General features: G+C 45.5%; 1 long non-coding RNA gene across 1 annotated transcript; it reads left to right on the top strand.

The window, feature by feature from the left end:
- Positions 1-1,784: 1,784 nt before the first annotated feature.
- LOC136793584 (uncharacterized) lies at positions 1,785-18,727 on the top strand. The gene is made up of 4 exons (XR_010839075.1): positions 1,785-2,129; positions 4,387-4,493; positions 17,036-17,225; positions 18,649-18,727. It is a non-coding gene; the product is annotated as an uncharacterized lncRNA (long non-coding RNA).
- Positions 18,728-18,729: the final 2 nt, after the last annotated feature.

Here is an 18,729-nt window from a genome sequence, read left to right as displayed (position 1 = left end):
CCAAATGCCACACAAGAAAGCCCGAGATTTTTTTTTTTTTAAGATTTTTCTTGCCCATGCCCAGGAGATTGCCCATATAGACCTTTAGCAGGGCAGAGGAATCTGGATGATTCTCAGCACAGCTAGGTGTGGGAACATCCAGTCTAGAGTACAAACACAGGCAGTCTCTTGGTAAACCTTGTAATGTTCTCATCCTGTAAAGTAAAACTGCCAGACAGGAAATGGCGTTAGTGTGTTTAGCCGTCCACAAGGCAGGGTGGCCAGAGGAGACACCTAAGACTCAGGCTTTCCAGCAAGAAACAGCTGTGCCTTTGTCTGAAATGCCTTACGTGCGAAAGCACAGTGCAGGACAGCACAACCACCTTGGCCCCCATTCCTGCCCCAGCCAGCCAAAGCCTCGAGATCCGCCAGCAGTGCTCCATTCAACGGGATCCAGTTGGTTGGTGTTCGCACAGGAGATGTCATTAAGAAAGCCATTCTCCCCTCTAGGACTCGGCATCTCATCTGTAATTTAAGGCAGGGGGAGGGGAGGGGATGCAAACCAATTTTAACTAGATGACCGCTGTAGTGGACATTTTTGGTTTGTGGGGCTGCCCAGTATCTAATCTCCTTCCCAGGTTCAGAGACCGAGCCAGGCAAGTCCTGGTGTGTGGGCAGGATCACTTCCCACTGGAAAGCAGAAAGCCTCCCCTGCAGTCAGAAGGGCTGTGACCTAGGTGTAACCTGAAGGCATCAGAATGCGGAATCTTCCAGCAGCAGCTGCATCAGGGGCAGAGGTGGCCCCAGCTGTGACGTCCAGGCAGCAGCAGGACTCAGCGCAAGCTGACTGTGGGACGTGACTTTGCCTGGGGTCCTGCCCATTATCGACCTGCCCCTATTTCTGCCCCTTCTGCAAGCCGGGGTCTCCATCCGGATATCCACTGTCATTTCAATTAATTCCTTTCAGCTTAAATCATTGATTATAAGAAAGAACCTAAAGAAATAACCTCTAAAGCCCCTGCAAACACTCAGTGACTCTCAGATTTGGTTTCTCTCTCCCCCTCTGTTGGGAGAGGGCAGGAAGTCCAAGTTGCTTCCCACCATCCAGGCTCTCCCCGCGCAGACTCCTGCCTCCTACACAGGGAAAATGGCTGACGTGGAGGAAAGCCGGGACTTGAAACACGCAAACATGCTTGAGGCAAGGATGCATCAAAGGAGGAACAAGCGGCAAGTTCACCACCTCCAGGGAAAGATCATGGAGTACTGCTCTGGATCTGGGGGCCTGCGGGGCGGGAGAACGGGGGTCCTTCGCATTTCTCTGAGCCTCGTGTGGAGCACTGGCGCTGGGAACGGACCGGGCTGCCCTCATCGAACCTTCCAGGGCCGCAGCTTCTGGAGTCACAACCTGTGTGAATCCCGACTCCACCACTGACCGTGAGGCTTTGAACAGCGACTTCCCTCTCTGTGCCTCCGTTTCCTCATCCACAGAAAGGGAGGAAGTCACGGCATCTGCAGGATTAAACGCAGTAGAGCAAAGGGAAAACTTTAGCACCGAATGGAGCCGAGTCAGCTCTTGGAAATGGCAGCTATTGAAGCTACTACCGCGAACATCAGAAAAGGGATAGGGTGGGTCAGATACAAAACAATGTTTTCTCGGACTTGCCTTCTTTCTCACACCCTCTCCCTACCATCAAAACGTCACGGTTTCAGACGTAGGCCAATAAAGCCCGGGAGGTGTCGTACGCTTTCTGTGATTCCGCATCTCGCCCGCAGGGGGCGTGGCAGCCGAGCGGGAGCGACCGGCGTCTGCGGCTGCGTCTGCGCTCCCGCGGCCCCTCTGCGCAGAATCCGGGGGTTGATTGGTCTTCCTTTTGTTGGCAGAGGAGGGCCCTAGGGGGCTCCTTCCCACGACACCAGGCTAGAGGAAAGGGGGCGGGGCGAGTAGGGGGACAGCAGGGGTGCCCGCTCGCCAGGCTCCATCCTGCTCAGGGCTGGCGCGGGTGTCCCCAGGTGCAGACGGGACACAGAGCCCCTGAGCCCTGACAAGAGCGGGCGATGCTGGCCGAGGGCTCGGGAGGCGTGCCTCGTAGCCCTGATGCTCCGGTCAATAGGGCTACCAGGGCGGCTGTGACAGGGGAAACATTTTAAAGGTGAGAAACCACACGGGCCTCAACTTTGTTCAGATAACCTGTATTTGAGCATGTACTAAGGGTAGAACCCCAGGAGTGTAGGGGCGGTTCTGATGCCATTCTAGAAGCTTACTGTGAGAGGGATGTGACATAAATACAGGGACAATGTACTATACAGAGAAAATAACCATCTCCAAGGGTTCAATGATAGCAGCTTTGGGAAGGTGTGACCTCAGAGTGGAGTCTTGCAGGAGGCTTTACCTGGAGCAAAGGGGGTGACGGAAGGGAGGAACCAGGTGTCCAGGCAACGATGTGAACAGCCTGAGCAAAGGCAAAAATGAAGCAGCTTTGGTAAAACAAGAACAGCACTGTCCACCTCACTGGGCTGCTGTATGGATTCTATGAACCAATACAAGCACTTCAGATATACTAGCTGCTATTAGCAGAGCAGGACGCGTACTTTAGGAGGCAGTGAGAGACGGAACTAGGAACCTGGGTGGAACTCGGAGAAAGGAGGCTAGAAAGCCAAGCCATGACGCTTGGACTTTAATTTGGTTCGCAGTGGAAAGAAAGCGGGTGCAATGTCAGATTGTGCATTAGGATTCATGCTGCCTAATGTTTAGGGTGGAGAGGACCAGGGTGAAACTGGAGGTGGGGAAAGCTGGGAATTAGAGAAGGAAACAAGAACAGACATGAGACATTGTGCTGCTGCAGTCCTCCAGGCATGACCCTGATGGATTCAGGGGTGACACTGGAGTGGCTGGAAGAATACGGTGTGCTGACCACAAAGACTGGGGCGCAGAGAGGAATGTGGTGCCGTTAGCAAATACAAAGGAGCTGAGGTGTCGCCTTGAGCACATAACCTTAACTCATTAGCTCACTTTCCTCCTCTAACTAATGGAAAACCATCCCTGCCTCGCAGGATTGTCGTGAGAATGAAAGGAATCAACAGATGCAAAGCAGCTTCTGCATAGCAAGGATCCGAACAAGTTTTAACCCCCTCGTCTCCCATTTTGAAAATGCTGTCTTGTGTTGCCTTTTCATTATTTCATGTGACGAAGCTTTAGATTCTTGGCCAGTTCATCAGTGTACATACAAGTATTTTCCAAGTCTCCAATTTAATTATCTTACAGATCATTTTTGTACTTTGTGCTTACATCTGCCTCATTTGGAAATTTTTCTCTCTCTGTTTCTTGATGTCTCTGCATCTAGACCAGTGGTTCTCAACGGAGGTCAGTTTTGTCTCACAGGGGGCGTTTGACAGTGTCTGCAGACGTTTTTGGTCATCATGATTGGGAGGAGGATGCTGCTGGCCAGCACTTATCAGGTAGAGGCCAGAGATGCTGCTAAACGTCCTACAGTGCACAGGACAGGCCCTCACAACAGAGAATTATCCAGCCCCAAATGTCAGTGGCATCACGAATGGGAAACCCTGATCTAGACCCTCCTTGAGGGCATGGCTCCGGGTCTTATTTATCTTTGTACCCCTTGTGTATAGCACACAGAGTTTAAGAGTTTAATAAATAGAGATTGAACAGAAAAGAAGGTGCTGATTTCTGGGGAAGAAGAGGGACTTCAGAGCAAGTTGATGTTGAGAATTCAGCAGGATCTCCAAGGGAAGAGGCAAGGAGGGCCAGAAGTCATAAGAGAATTTGCAGCAGGACATTTGGAGTCATTCTGTCACCCGTGAGAACTGTACTGAGTAACTACTTTGTATGAGGCACTGTGCTAGACGCTGCAGCAGCAGGGGGGAGCGACTCCATCCCTACTCATAAGGAGCTTGTGGTCCACTGGAGGAGGAGACACTCGGAAGTAAATCCATCATGAGCAGAGCCTCGTGTGAGCCCTGAGGATGGGCCTCTAACGCTGCCTGGGGATTCATGGATGACGCGAGCATTGACCAGAGACAGGAGGGGCCAGGAGAGATCTCTTGGGTAAAGAAGAAGAGGAAGGACTGGAAGATATTCTAGGTGGTGGGAACAGCTCGTGCCAAGCGAAAATGGTGGAAACGCCAGGCAGGGCTGCATGAGAGGATGGTGAGGAGTGACGTGAAGTGGGGAATAGCAGGTGAGCCAGGGCTCTGTATTTGGAGAAGGGTAGGAAGCACTTGTAGGTGGACACAAAGACAGAGGGCGGTCAAGAGTCCTGTACAGCAGCTACACGGTGTCCTGTGTAATGAGCACTGGTTTCCTGTTAAATAAACGTTCTTGAACTGCACCTTGCCTAGGTCAAGAGCCGTTGTCGTGTCCTGGAAAGGTAATGCTGTTTGCTTTTTTAGGATAGAAGAGGCTTAAACATATCCTTGGGCAAAGGAGCAAGAAACTGAAGATGGAAAAGAGAAAGTGAGGGTAGTCGAAGAAGCAAAGCCTCAGAGAAGGCTGGCAGGTGAGTAACTGATTTAAATAGGACACTTTCCTGTTTGATGTTTTCCCCACTCTAAGTAAAACTTAAGAAGTGTCTGTTTCCTGACAGCATCCCTGGGCATCCTTGGCTTTGAGGTGTAAGGTGGCATTCTAGCTCCCCTGGCACCAGAGCCTGGAGGTTTTCAGCTCCATAGGGACCCAGGTGAAAAGACCAGGTTCTGGTGAGAGCAGGAGTACCTCGGATATGTTGGGATCTGTGGCAGCCGAAATAATGCCCCCCCCCAATAATGCCCATATCCTAATCCCCAGAAACCATGAATACACTACCTTACATGACAAAAGGGACTTTGTGGATGTGACTTAGTGATAATCTTGAGATGGAAAGTTACCCTGGATTACCCAAATGGGCTCACTGTGATCACAGGGGTCCTTATAAGAGAAAGGCAAGAGGGTCAGAGTCAAAGAAGGTGATGTAACAACAGGAACAGAGAGTCAGGGAGAGATGTGAAGATACTACCCAGCCAGCTTGGAAGACAGAGGAAGGGCTGTGAGTCAAGGAATGCAGGCAGATGCTAGAAGCTGGAAAAGCAAGGAAACATTCTCCCTGGAGCCTCCAAAAGGCTCTGCTGACGCTTTGACTTTAGTTCAGGGAGGCCCACTTTGGACTTCCGATTATTGTAAGATAATAAATTTGTGTTGTTTACACCACTAAGTGTGTGGCACTTAATTACAGCAGCCACAGGAAACTAATATAGAACCTTTCCCCCATTTCGAGTTGAAAGACTTCTTTGTACCTGTGCACATTTCCCGGGATCCTTGGCAACCGTTTGGAAGACACAAGCTGTAAAACACTGGACTTCCGCATTCAGCCTTGGAACAACGTTCACAGCTGTGGAAACTGGAGTTTAAATCTTAATAGAACTCCACAGGAATTGAAGACGCTTTAAAACAAACTATTACTTGACCCCAAATTAGACATCTGGAAGTCTCACTACAGACTCTTCTGCAAACCTCAGTGTGGCAAGGAATTAAATTCACCAGTATTCTCTGCTTCAGAGAAGGGTCCTCTGCAGACGCCAGCTGGATTGAACCCTTGCGCATCTGTGATGGACAGAGTGCAGCACTGTATTCAATACCTACATGTTTGTTTCCCTTAATTCTTTCAGGTGCCTTTGGGGAGTAAGCGGTGGTGGAATGGGTGGAGTACTCAGTTTTTTAGTCCACCTTCATTTCCCTCAACTCTAAGTAACAGCTTTACATGCCGGAATAGGTTACCATAGCAATATTTTCTAAGCAATAGATGGGCTGAATTGCACTATTGAAGAAGCTCAAGAGAAAATATGAATAACAACCTGGGAAAGTCCAGTGTGCTACAGAGCCTCGAGGCTGATAAAACAAGGGGCTCAATGGATTCCCTAGTGATCCTTCAGAAAGAAGGTGGGACCCCCAGGTCATATAAAGTGCAGTGTGGGCAACTATGGATCACCCTCAGAACGCCCACCTCCTCATCTCCAAGTGACCCATCCACGAAGCTCAAATGACCAAAGACAAATTAAACACGTTGGGGAGAGGAATCTTTGCAATTCATATCAAAAAGGGGTACTTGACAAAGCTCTCCTACAGGGATCCTAGGAAGATGGTGGTCACCCTGACAGAGTAAGTTTTTTATTTTTCTGAATCCCCACATAAAAACAGAGCAGCCAGAGAGCAAAACAAAAAGCACAGACAATAGTTACATAAAAACAGAGCAGCCAGAGAGCAAAACAAAAAAACACAGACAATAGTTACATGAAAACAGAGCAGCCAGAGAGCAAAACAAAAAAAGCCACAGACCATAATTACAACAAAAAGCAGGTCACAGAGTGTCCCGCTGAATCCCAAAGCACAGGTGGGTGGGACAAAGCAGCAAACAGCCACAGAACTGCTGGTTATTGGCAAAGTGCAGGAGGAAACAGTGGGAAATAATGCAGCAGCTGATGGATCTAAGAACAGGAGAAACCCAAAAAGAACAAACAGGGGGCCAATTTGAGACCAGCAGCTGAAACTGGAGGTTTCCCCACTCTATCATGAGTGAGGGCAAGGTTGGAAGGGCTGGAGGAGTCCAATCCCTTTGAACCCTTTTTTGGTAGCTCTAATGAGATAGAATATATATTATTATACCATTTATGTACCATACAATTCACCCACTGAAAGTTTTTTTCACATATTCAGGGAGTTGTGCAACCATCACCACAATCAAGTTTAGAACATTTCCACCACCTCAAAAAGAAAGCCTGTGCCCATTAGCAACCCCTCCCCCCCGCCTCCAGCCACTGGCAGTCACTAATCTACTCTCTGTTTTTATAAATATGCCTAGTCTCGATCTTTCACATAAATGGAATCATACAATATGAAGCCTTTTGTGCCCGGCTTCTTTCACTTAGCATGTTTTCAAGATTTATCCATGTTGTCACGTGAACTAGTACTTCCTCCCTTTTGATGGCCAAATAATAATCCATTATATGAATATACCACATTTTATTTATACATATGTCCATTGGCAGGCATTTGGATTGTTTCTGTTTGGGGGTGTTATAAAGAATGCTACTATGAACATTTGTGTACAAGTTTTTGTGTGGACACATGTTTTCATTTCGCTTGGGAACATACCTAGGAGTGGAATTGTTGGGCCGAAAAGTAACTCATGTTTAACTTTTTTGAGGAACTGCCAGGCTGTTTTCCAAAGTGTCTGCACCATTTACATTTTTAACAGCAGTGTGTGAAGGTTCTAATTTCTCACATCCTCAGTCACACTGGTTATTGTCTGATTGTGGCTTGTAGCCATCCTAGTAAGTGTGAAGAGATATCTCATTGTGGTTTTGATTTTCATTTCTCTGATAACTAATGATGTCATGAAGACTTTCCTCCATGTTGTCTTCTAAGAATTTTACAGTTGCGGCTCTTACATTTTGGTCTTTGCTCTAGTTTAGTTAATTTCTGTATATGGTGTGAGGTAAGGGTCTAACATAATTTCTTTATGTGTGGATATCCAGTTGTCCCAGCACCATTTTTTGAAGAGGATGTTCTTTCCCCCATTGAATGGTCTTGGCATCAATGTCAAAATCAACTGGCCATGAATATATGGGGTTATTTTTGGACTCCCTATTCCAGAGGTCTATTGTGTCTGTCTTTATGCCAGCACCACACTATTTTGATGACTGTGACTTTGTAATCACTTTTGAATTTGGGAATTAGGATTCCTACAACTTTGCTCTTCTTTCACACAATTGTTTTGGCTATTGGGGGTCCCTTGAGACTATATAAATTTTAGGATCAGGTTTTTTATTCTGCAAGAAGGCCATTGTGATTTTGATAGGGATTACATTGAATCTATAGATCACATTGGGGAGTATTTCAGTTCTTAACAATATTGGCTTCCAATGCATGAACATAGGATGTCTTTCTGTTTCTTGAAGTCTTTTAAAATTTCTTTCAGCTATATTTTGTAATTTTAATTTACAAGTCCTGAACCTCTTTGGTTGATTTTATTCCTAAGTATTTTATTGTTTTTAATGATATTGTAAATGAAATTGTTTTTAATTGCCTTTTTGGGTTACTCACTGCTTGTGTATGGAAATATTCATTTTTGCATGTTGATCTTATAGCCTGCAACTTTGATGAATTTGTTTATTAGCTCTAACAGTTTTTTGTGGAATCTTTAGGGTTTTCTTCATATAACATCATGTCATCTGTGACATGTCTTAATACCTTCTTTCCAATTTGGATGCCTTTTATTTCTTTTCTTGCCTAATTATTATGCCTATATACATGGTGAACAGAAGTGATGAAAGTGGGTATCCTTGTCTTGTTCTTAATCTTAGCTTTCAGACTTTCACTACTGAACATGATATTAGCTATAGGCTTTTCATTTATATCCTTTATTATGTTGAGAAAGTTCCCTTCTATTCCGAGTTTATCTAGTGCTTTATTTTCAAAGGGTGATAGATTCCTCAAATGCTTTTTTGCATGCAGGCATAATTTTTAAAGATTTGGAAACAATACCCAAATATTACCTTATACTTTTCCTCTATTTCATGTTCAAAACATATAAGGAAAAGAAAGAAAAGAGAGTTTTATTTTCTTTTGTGATTGACTGCCATTAGCCCTTCTTAAAGTCATTAATGAAAATAATGGCTAGTATTTGGCCGGGGAAGTTTTTAAAGAAAGACAGTCTGAGGATTTCAGAATTTGTCATGAAGTCAATCACGGCAGGGTAAGGGTTGGGTCTGGTTGTAGCTACTTCCATAGCCGTGTATCATTTCACCCTCAGTAAAGAACACTCTGATACTGGGAGTTTCATATCTTGCCAACAGAATATAAATGTTACTCGAAAGAGACAACAAGGACTAGCAACTCTTTTGACTAGATGAGTTCAACTGTCAAATTGCTCAGGAAACAGAAGAATCTCCACTGGACCGTACAGGCATAACACTAGAGACTTGACAAAGAAAAACAGAGAAAGAAAATCCTCCGTGACAAGATCATCTAGGAAGTGAAAAGCAATTTGAATGGAGAGCTTCATAACACAAAATGTGAGCTCTTTTAAGGCAGCTTAAGTCCAGTGTATCTATTTCTAAAAGGCTTACAATAAAAATCAATATAGAGCTAGGTTATTAAAATTGTTGCAAAGTAAGAAAAAAGAAATATGCAAAAATAATTTCTACAATTAAGAATGAAATATGAACCACAATGATATACCACTTCACATCTACTAGGATGTCTATAGTTTTAAAAATGGAAAATAACAAGTGTTGGTGAAGCCGCAGAGAAATTGTAACTCTCACACATCGCTGGTGGAATGTAAAATGGTGCAGCTGCTGTGGAAAACAGTGGGGTGGTTCCCCAGTAAGTTAACCATAGAGTTACCATATGACCCAGCAATTCCACTCCTAGGTACATACCCAAAGGAATCAAAAACATGGACTCAATTACTTGCATGCCTGTGTTCATCACAGCATTATTCACAATAGCCAAAAGGTGGAAACAACCCAAGTGCTTATCAGTAGATACATGGTTAAACAAAATGTGGTTTATACACTTCAGTCCAATATTATTCAGCCATAAACAGGAATGAGATGTTGATACATGCTACATATTGTTCCTGCCCAGATGCCAAGCTCCCTTCACACGCCACTTGCATCAGTGGAATTTTCACCCACCTGCTTTCCTTCCCCCAATTTAGTCCCAATGCTAACCCGTCATAAAAACTGCTGGCAAAATATCAATAATACTCCTAAACACACAAACCCAGCAGGGGGAGATCATGGCAGTACATGCCCTGGTACTGCCCTCAAACTCCCTACATTATGTGCCGACACCCCAGGACGGGGAAAGTGTAATTGCAATGGAACAGTCAAAGGTTGATAGAACAGCTACACGTAGTGAAATTTGGATGCAGGTTGTCATTTACAACCAAGTGAAAAATAGTGGATTTTTGTTAAAATAAGTAAAATTAGGAGTGATTTTCAATAACTGGCTTCAAGTATTTCTATGAAATCTCTGCCCACCTGGCCCCAACAATTGCTCCTCACCGCTTGTGGGTATTGGATGTCACAGCCTGGCTGTCAAAGTTCTTCCAAATCTAATATTTAACCACAATCTAGCATATTCAAACTCTATATTTAATCACAATCCAGCATATTCAAACTCTATATCTAGCTCCCTCCCGCCCCCCAGCAAATGGTGTCTGCTTTGCCTTCCTAAAACTCCTGTTTCACAAACTAGGGATGTTCTGTCTCAAATTGCTTGAGTGATTCCCTCTGTCAAAAGCATCCTGTGTTGTTCTTTCTTCTTTACAAATCCTACCCATCAAGAAGTTACAACACCTCCTCCAGGAAGCCCCCCTCACTATTTTCACCCTATTGAAGTTTTTTGAATGGTAACTTAACGACTCTTTGCTAGCCTTCATCTTGTATTGCTCTCAGCCTATTTAAAGTGCACTTCCTCATCCACCAAATTGTGTCTTCGGTATCCTACCTCATCACAGCTGTTGCAGGTGGAATTCCCTAGGACACAGATGCTGGGATGGAGATTAGTGTGCAGGAAGTTTATTGGGGTGTGGCTCAGGGGAAAACATCACCTTCAGGGGCTAAGGGAGAAGCTGAGCTGGGACACAGTCACCAAAAATTCACAGCTAAGCCCACTGGGGGCTCTGAAGCTGAGATTATCCTTCTGAGTCTCAAGTTGGAAAGAGGGGCTGAGACTTTATACTCTGTGATGGTCATGGCTGAGCGGTCCTGGGAGGGGCTGCGACATGGGCCAGGGACTCCCTTCAGCAGAGGCAATTCCAGAATAAGCCGGGGGTGGAGGACTCTCTGTGGCAGCTCCCCCAGCTGCCAGGGGACCAAGTCCTTTGATCCTAAAGGGGGAGCTTGTTGTCAACTCTGAGGGCTTAAAAGGAAGTGAGGAAAGAAAGGGGGAGATGGAAAAGAGGGAAGAAGGGAAGGGGTCCATCGTGTTACCCTGGGTCTTGTTTGGAGCAGGATGTGACAGGGCAGTCACTCCCTTATTAGGGCGACGAGCTGCAAGGAGACAAGAGGACGGCCATGCAGAGCAGTGGTGTCCTGACCAAGGGGCTCTGCTGGCCGCTGGTTGAGCTGGGATTTGCACCCACGCGTGTCAGGCTCCAGAGTCCCCCTTCATTGTCCTCTCAGTTGGCAAACAGCCTCTGGTCACGTCATCGTTTGGGAAGTATCTGGAGATGTTGAAGGAAAAGTGGGCTCCAAACCAAGAAAGAGAATTTTGGAAGTCCTCTGCTTTCTCTGTAATCCTTAGAGACTGAAAGAAAAATTTCATAGAAGGAAAATAATTCCGTGCACAATAAAGGTATTTTTTTTTTAAGGCGAAAGTTAAGTTTGCCTAAAGTAAAGAGTATCCAGGGGGCTTCCCTAGTGGCGCAGTGGTTGAGAGTCCGCCTGCCGATGCAGGGGACACGGGTTCGTGCCCCGGTCCGGGAGGATCCCACGTGCCGCGGAGCGGCTGGGCCCGTGAGCCATGGCCGCTGGGCCTGCGCGTCCGGAGCCTGTGCTCCGCAACGGGAGAGGCCACAACAGTGAGAGGCCCGTGTACCGCAAAAAAAAAAAAAAAAAAAAAAAAAAAGAGTATCCAGGGACCAGACTTTCTGTAAAGCCCAAAAAGGAATTCAAATTTTGGAGATAAAAGAGTGTGCCTGGAATGTGTTGGAATCTGAAATTATAAACCTCAAAGAGAGTCGACAGCGCAGGCATGATAATGACTCCCTCTCACAACCCGCAGAAAATCAAATTCCAGGAAAGAGAAAGATCAAAGCGATAGAGGCAGAGAGGAGAAGCGGAGGCAGATGTGAGTCCGACCGTCATGACCTGGGAGACTTGAAAGTATTATTCCTGCTTGCAACCTCTGAAGCTCATTTAGCGGCCAGTTACCACATCAGGGAAATAGGAACCACGGAGGACTTTCCTGCAGCTCAAGAATCTGAATTCATCTCAGAACACCCTCCCTCCCCCCAGGAGGAATGAAAGTCCAAGGCTTCTAGAAATCATAATACCTGCTGCCCCCAAGGATCTTGGGCCAAACTGGGGTTTTCATCCAAGAGTGTGAGGCAGGACAGTGAGTGAGGGATTTTTCCTAGAATCTGTACTTAAATCCATGCCTTTTTCAAAATAATTAATGCTTTTCTCTAACACCTTAGAGTTAAAATTCACCAACGAGCAACAGATTGGTAGGATATTTCTTTATGGCTCTCTGTATTCATCCTATAAATCTATACATTAAATTTACCAAGTATCATCTGGTCTTGATCGATTTTTCTAATCTGTACTTCTCTCAATGAGGTGTTTCCTAACTGACCTCTCTCCAAATTAAGAGACTTAGAGATCTTGGATTTATTTTGTTTTCTAAGCACTTCTCTCTTTTGCTCCTCTGGAGTTAGAAATTGCAACTGTTGGTTGAAGGCTGATATTTCATTTACAGGATCTGGGGCTAAATCAACAGCTCAGGTAGGGTTCAGGGTGCAAACTAGCCTGCAGGGGGAATGTGGATAATTCCAGATCTCATTACAGCCATGCTTTCCAATTTTGCCTTCCTGTGAACTGCTTAAAATGCAGAAAAAGTCCACTGAGACAACCCTTCTCTTCCATGCACCCCCTCATCTTCCTTATCCTGCTTCTAACCCCTTCTGATGCTGGGAAGCAACATGTGGCGAGATGAGCCAGAGGTAATTAGCCTGGCTGATTCCCTGACTGGTGGGAAGAGACCCCTGAGCGTGGAAAACACGGAACTAGGCAGAGCCCTCAGTTCAATGGGCCACCCTGGGATGTAACCTATTGGTGCCGGGTCCTGGAGGCTCTTGGATAGGCTTTATTATCATCATTGACATTGGAGAACTTTCAGCTGTAGGCCAAAAGTCTTTGCTAGAGGTCTTTGCTTTAGTAAGAATGGAGGGATTTTCAAGCATTGAGGTTTGAATGCATGGAAAAACAATTACCTTTGGTCATGGAAAAGAAAGTAGCTGGGGGAAAAAAATGGAACCCATCTGCTAATTAAAACTCTAAGAGTTGTAGGAGGAACAAATTACTCTAAGGCACTATCTCTCCCACATTCCTGCAAACAATTGGCCTCAACACCCACACGTTTGTTTGGAAAAACAAACGCCAATCATGCCTGGATGTTTCCTTGAACATGTTTCCTCTTCCCCATCAGCACCTGATCATTAAGGTTACTTTGACAGTGAGTTGCAGATAAGCTCATTGCTTATCTGGAAAAATTATTTTTGCCCACTTTTATTCTAAAGCAAAGTCACAGGAGTGGGGAGGCTGGGACCAACACCAAACCCAGATCAATTCCTTCCTGTGTGTGAGGTGAGAAAAAAAACCACCTTCTTCAACTCCAGATAGAACACACATCTCTGGGTGGCTGAGGGCTAATTATGGTCATTCATAGCGTAGGAGAGGCATAGGCTTTAATTGTTAAATTTCAATGTAAATCATAATTGAGGAAATGTGGCTAAAAATAGTTTTATAAAGCAGATTGACACTATGACATAGGTTAATGTATAGAGGATGCGTTTCTAGATTTATTTCTAACTATAGATATAATGGGGTACCTGCCTGAGACTAGTCCTTGTGCTTTTTAAAACCTTGATAAAGACCAGCAGGGGGTTTGAGGAGGAGAGATGGCTATTTTAAAGTCACAGGCAGCTATTGCTTTCTCTGGAGGTGGACACCTGAATTTCACCTTTGCCAGCAGGCAGTTCCTTTGAGCATTTTGGTTACGCCAAGGCAGGGGTGCAGTCCCTTCTCCCTTCTAGAATAGAGATGTTCAGGAACCACAAGGAGGGAAACTGGTCCTCACGGCTCCATAAAAGAGCACGTTCACTGGGTGTGAAATACGGGTCACATTTCCTTTAGGGGAGAAAAATTCCTCCAAATGTGGATTTAGACCATACTGTCCTTAAAATTTCTTTGTTCTTGTGTGTGTGTGTGTGTGTGCACGTTCATGCAGAAGCATTCTTATTCAGGAATTTAACCATCTGTATTAGTAGCAAAAAGGAGCTGGGATGGTAGCCGAAGGATACAGTGACATGTCTTCATTTCACACTTGCTTTGTAAAGCTTCACACGAGGCATCAATGCAGATTAAATAACTCTGCTTTCAGGGAAGGTACCTCTTTGGGTTTTGGTATTGTCTAGGTGAGGGGAGCGACTAAGGAAAGGCCTTAGGAGGAACATTTGTTTCTGATGGGACCTTCTAAGGGCCAGACACCCCCAGAAATGGGCTGGGCTGTGAGGACTGAGGGCCGAAGGCTGGCACTCCCGACGGGTGAGAACTCCTCAGGGACCCACCCTTGGAGGGACCTTATCACCTACAATATGGTGGCTTGCAAGAGCCATATCCAGCCCCCAGTGCTGTTCTCCAATTCCTGAGGAGTTAAGGCAGGGGCCATGCCAATGTGGAGGATCTTTCTCTGGGAAGCCGTAGGAAGGGAAACTAGTAGGACTAAGACCTCTGTGGTCAAGCAGGACATTTGAGAGGGGGCATGCCAGCCAGAGAGACACGTCTGAAATACCTAAGTCAGTGGTTCTCAGCTTCAGGGGCTTTGACCCCCAGGAAACATCCGGCAGTTTCTGGAGACATTTCTCGTTGTCACACCTGGGGAGGTGCTGCTGGCATCTAGTGGGTGGAGGGCAAAGGTGCGGCTAAACATCCCACAGCAACAGACTCCTCCTCCCACGGCAAAGCCTATTCAGCCCAAAATGCCCGCAGTGCTCAGGCTGAGGAACTCTGACCTAGATGGACGTAGTAAATGCACTTAGATGTTCATATGCAAATATACTAAAAGCTCTGTCTCAAAGGTACTAGTAATGTTGGTTTTAAAAGAAAAGGTTGTCTGGCAAAAAACAAGACAACGAGATGTGTTTCTTGAGGGTCTAGTGTGTGTTAGGTTTTGTTATGTGTTCTGGGGTCCCAGAAACCAACAGGGCAAACTTCTTGTCCTCATGGAATTTATATTCTAGTTGGGAGGGCAGGCGCCTAAGAATCGGGTACACTTCAGATCATAATTATGCTATCAGCTCTTGTGAATTAACACATTGAATTCTCCCAACAACCCGTAGTGAAATATGTGCTACTATAATAACCTCATTTAAAAAGACACTGAGGCCTTAGAAGTGCCTTGTCCAGGGTCCCACCACTGACAGTGAGTCCCAGTCTTTACAGAATTTAAAATTGCTCTTACTGTCAAACAGACTTTAGAGCTTCACTAGCTATATGATTTTGGTACCATAATTTAATTTCTCTTGCTTCTTCCTTTATGTGTAGAATGGAGATCATAAAAGTATCACAGAAGGTTTTTGTGAAAATTAAGGGTGTCGTGTGATAGAAAGCGCTTGCACAGAGTGAGGGTTAATAAGTCGTATAAGGAAAGTGGAAAGTAGAGAGAGAATAGCTGAAAACCTGCTTTAGACCAGTGGTCCTCAAAGTGTGGACCCAGGATCAGCAGCTACATCTGGGAGCTCATTAGAAATGCAGACTCTTGGCCCCCATCTCAGGCCTAACTCTGGAGCTGGGCCCCAGCCATCTGGGTTTAATACGCTCTCTGGGTGACTCTGATGGACGTTGAGGTTTGAGAACCAATGCATGAGACCAGTCTGAGGCGGTGGTGTTTGGGCTGTGATACGGGGGTGCTTCTCCACTAGATCCTAACTTCCTCCCCAACTACAAACTTTTATATTTTTTTCAGTTTTTTATGAAACTCTATATTTCCTCCCTTCTCTTTTGCTGTTTCTTTACTTTTGCTTGGCTTCATGCTTAACTGAACCCTTCTCCTCACCTTCCATGACCAGATATCTTCCCTGATACCTTTCCACACCCTCAACTCCTCTCTACCTTCAGTTAGCTGCTTCTTGGCTCTCTTCATTCATTCATTCACTCATTCATTCACTCACTCACTCATTCATTCACTCATTTGTTCATTCATTCATTCACTCATTTGTTCATTCACTCACTCATTAACTCATTCATTCATTCACTCACTCGTTCATTCATTCACTCACTCGTTCATTCATTCACTTATTCGTTCATTCATTCACTCATTGATTAACTCATTCATTCATTCACTCATTCATTCACTCACTCATTCATTCATTCATTCATGCATGCATGCTCTCTGAGCCACACCCGGCACTGTGTAGATGCTGGGAAGAAAGGCAAGGAGAGACCCAGCCATAACCTCAGGGATCCTGCTGCCTTCCAGGGGAGAGGCAGAAACCTGTCCTGTCCCAAGACTGGCCTCAGGGCCCAGCCAGAGCAAGAACACTGCTGAGGCTGGGGGTGGGGCAGAGGTGGGGACCAGAACCAGCTTCTCAAAGGAGGTGACACTTACACTTGGTCTGAGACAATGAACAAATAGGAAAAGAGCCCGAGAAAATAACATGAAAAATCATCTGGGAGAACACAAGGGCAATAATGTCAAAGAACAAATGCTTTTTTAATAACAGCAGAAGAAGGTAATCATGGGAGATGCATGGAAACACTAAAGAGAAGTAGAGGGATCAGCTGACTCAAGATGATTGAAATGTTCTACCTCTGTTGTCTTTAAAAGCAAAACCTGACAAACCAGAAGGGAATGAACTGCTGTTCAGTCAATGTCGGGCACTTCCTGATTATTCTCTGCCCGTGCCTTGGGTTTGTTGTTGTTTTTGTTCTTCTTCTTTTGCCTACAAGCCTTTGCTCACCCTCCTCCTGCAGCCAGCTCTGCCTCGCTCCTCCTTCACCTCCGTCAGGGAAAGTCCTCCATCGTTTAATGTCCAGGTCAAAGGCTGCCTCTCACTCCACTCCTTCCCATCGGAGGGGACTCCTCTCCCCCAGCGAGATCAGACACCTTTGTTTCTACTTCTAATCAGCGGTTGGCACATTTTGCTGCATTCTGGTCATGCAGACCAGAAGTGTGGTGAGCAGGAGAGAGTGGTCTGAGATGAGAGTAGAAAAGCCCAAAATGACATGTAATGGAGACAATTTAACAATTTAATTTTCTTTTTACATAAAACAGTTTATATGGAAGAAGTCAATGAAAACCATCAGACTGAAGCCCCAGTCCAGTGAATGGAGGGCCACTTGGTGTCATGGACAAATGGGGGATGGGGGTCGGAAGAGCTAAGCCCCCCGCATCAGTCACCAGGCGACAAGCCTCTCGCTGTTTCTCTGTCTGCAAATAGGAAAAATGCCTAAAAAGCTTGCGGGTAAGATCAAGTGAAATAAAATGCGTGAATGTATTTTGTAGTTACAAATATTTGAGAGAGTAAAACTGTAATAACTCGATCTGCATCAAACGTCCCAAGAGCAGGGAATCTAAGCTTTGAACTAGAAGTTAAAAATAGTGGCAGTTGTCATCATTCATTGAACACTTAGTCAACTATTAAACCATACTTTTACAATAATCCCCTGACAGGTGTTAATTATCCTCATTTCTAAAATGAGAAAACTGAGTCTCCGAAAGCTTAAGTTGCTCAAAGCCTCTCACCTAATACATGGAACAACATAAAAAGTGTAACTATGAAGAGAGTATATAGCAACACGAAAAATGTTAAGAGAAATCTGGAAAATAAAAAATTGACTGTAGCCATGAAAAATGTATGTGGATAGAAGCAAAGATGGCAAAACAAAAGCATGTCCTGCGTCTGACTGGGGCAAGATGAATGCTTTTACATGTTTGCTATTCTTTGCTCTCGTTACAATGTTTGCCCAATAAAATAGGGAGAAAATTCTTGTGGAACTCTTTCAAATGCTAGTCACCATTTCCTTCTAAAGGATGGTCTTTGTCATGTCAATTTTCGTCCCAAATCCAGCTTTTTCCACGACCCAGTGCAAACCCTGCTCCTTGGCATTTGCACTCTGCATGTCCATCTCCTGGTGGCTTTGCCCCAGCTACCCACACTCTGGCCAGGTCCCATCCTCCATTCATTTCATCCAACATCTAAATGCCTTCCTGACAGCTCAGTAGCCTAAGGGCTTCTCCGACCACAGCTCCCCCATCTCTGTGATCCCTGAACAGCCCATCATTTCTGAGATTTTTTTGTCAACCACTTGACACTTACGCCTGCAAGTCCAAGTATTTTTATCTTGACACCTTTGCCTGTTGCTCCTTATGCCCCAGGAGTGAGTCTGTGTGTGTAAGCAAGACCAGTCCCACACAGGATGCAGAAGGCAGAAGTCCCCACTCTGTGAATGGATGAGGAAGGGAGAGTAAGGAGGACACTCTTTGTGTCCCTCCTGCGGGGTCCAGATCCCCAAAGATTGCCCCAGATGCCAGGGGTGGGATACTCAGAGGACCAGGGAAGAAACACTTCCCCCCACTGCAGCCTAGGGAACCTTTCCAGAAAGAGCCTCTTCTGGGCTCCCCTGCTCAGCCTGAGGCTGTTCCCAGGGTCTTAGTAAGAAGCCAGTGAATGACCGCCAGCCGGTCCAGCTGCCCTGACAAGAGAAGGGGCAGTTTGGGCTCTGTGTTCTTTAGGTTTCTAGTCTACTCCCAGGAACAGAAGTATTGCAGCTTTAGGCTGATTTAATTATGATTGAACTATTTTTTAAAGTGTAAGAGACTGAAAATGGGGGCTGGGCGGCGGGTTAGGGGAATTTCACTTCTCGCTGGTGTCTACCTTTGCCCAGGGGTCATCAAAATATAAGCCGATCCTCACCCTGGATGTGAAGAACCGGAAGACACACACTAGGGTCAGGAACTTCCGCACC

The sequence above is a fragment of the Kogia breviceps genome, chromosome 2 (assembly GCF_026419965.1).
Source record: "Kogia breviceps isolate mKogBre1 chromosome 2, mKogBre1 haplotype 1, whole genome shotgun sequence".
Classification (NCBI taxonomy): domain Eukaryota; kingdom Metazoa; phylum Chordata; class Mammalia; order Artiodactyla; family Physeteridae; genus Kogia; species Kogia breviceps.
Note: the sequence above shows the minus strand (reverse complement) of the source record. Positions and strands in the feature narration are given on the sequence as shown.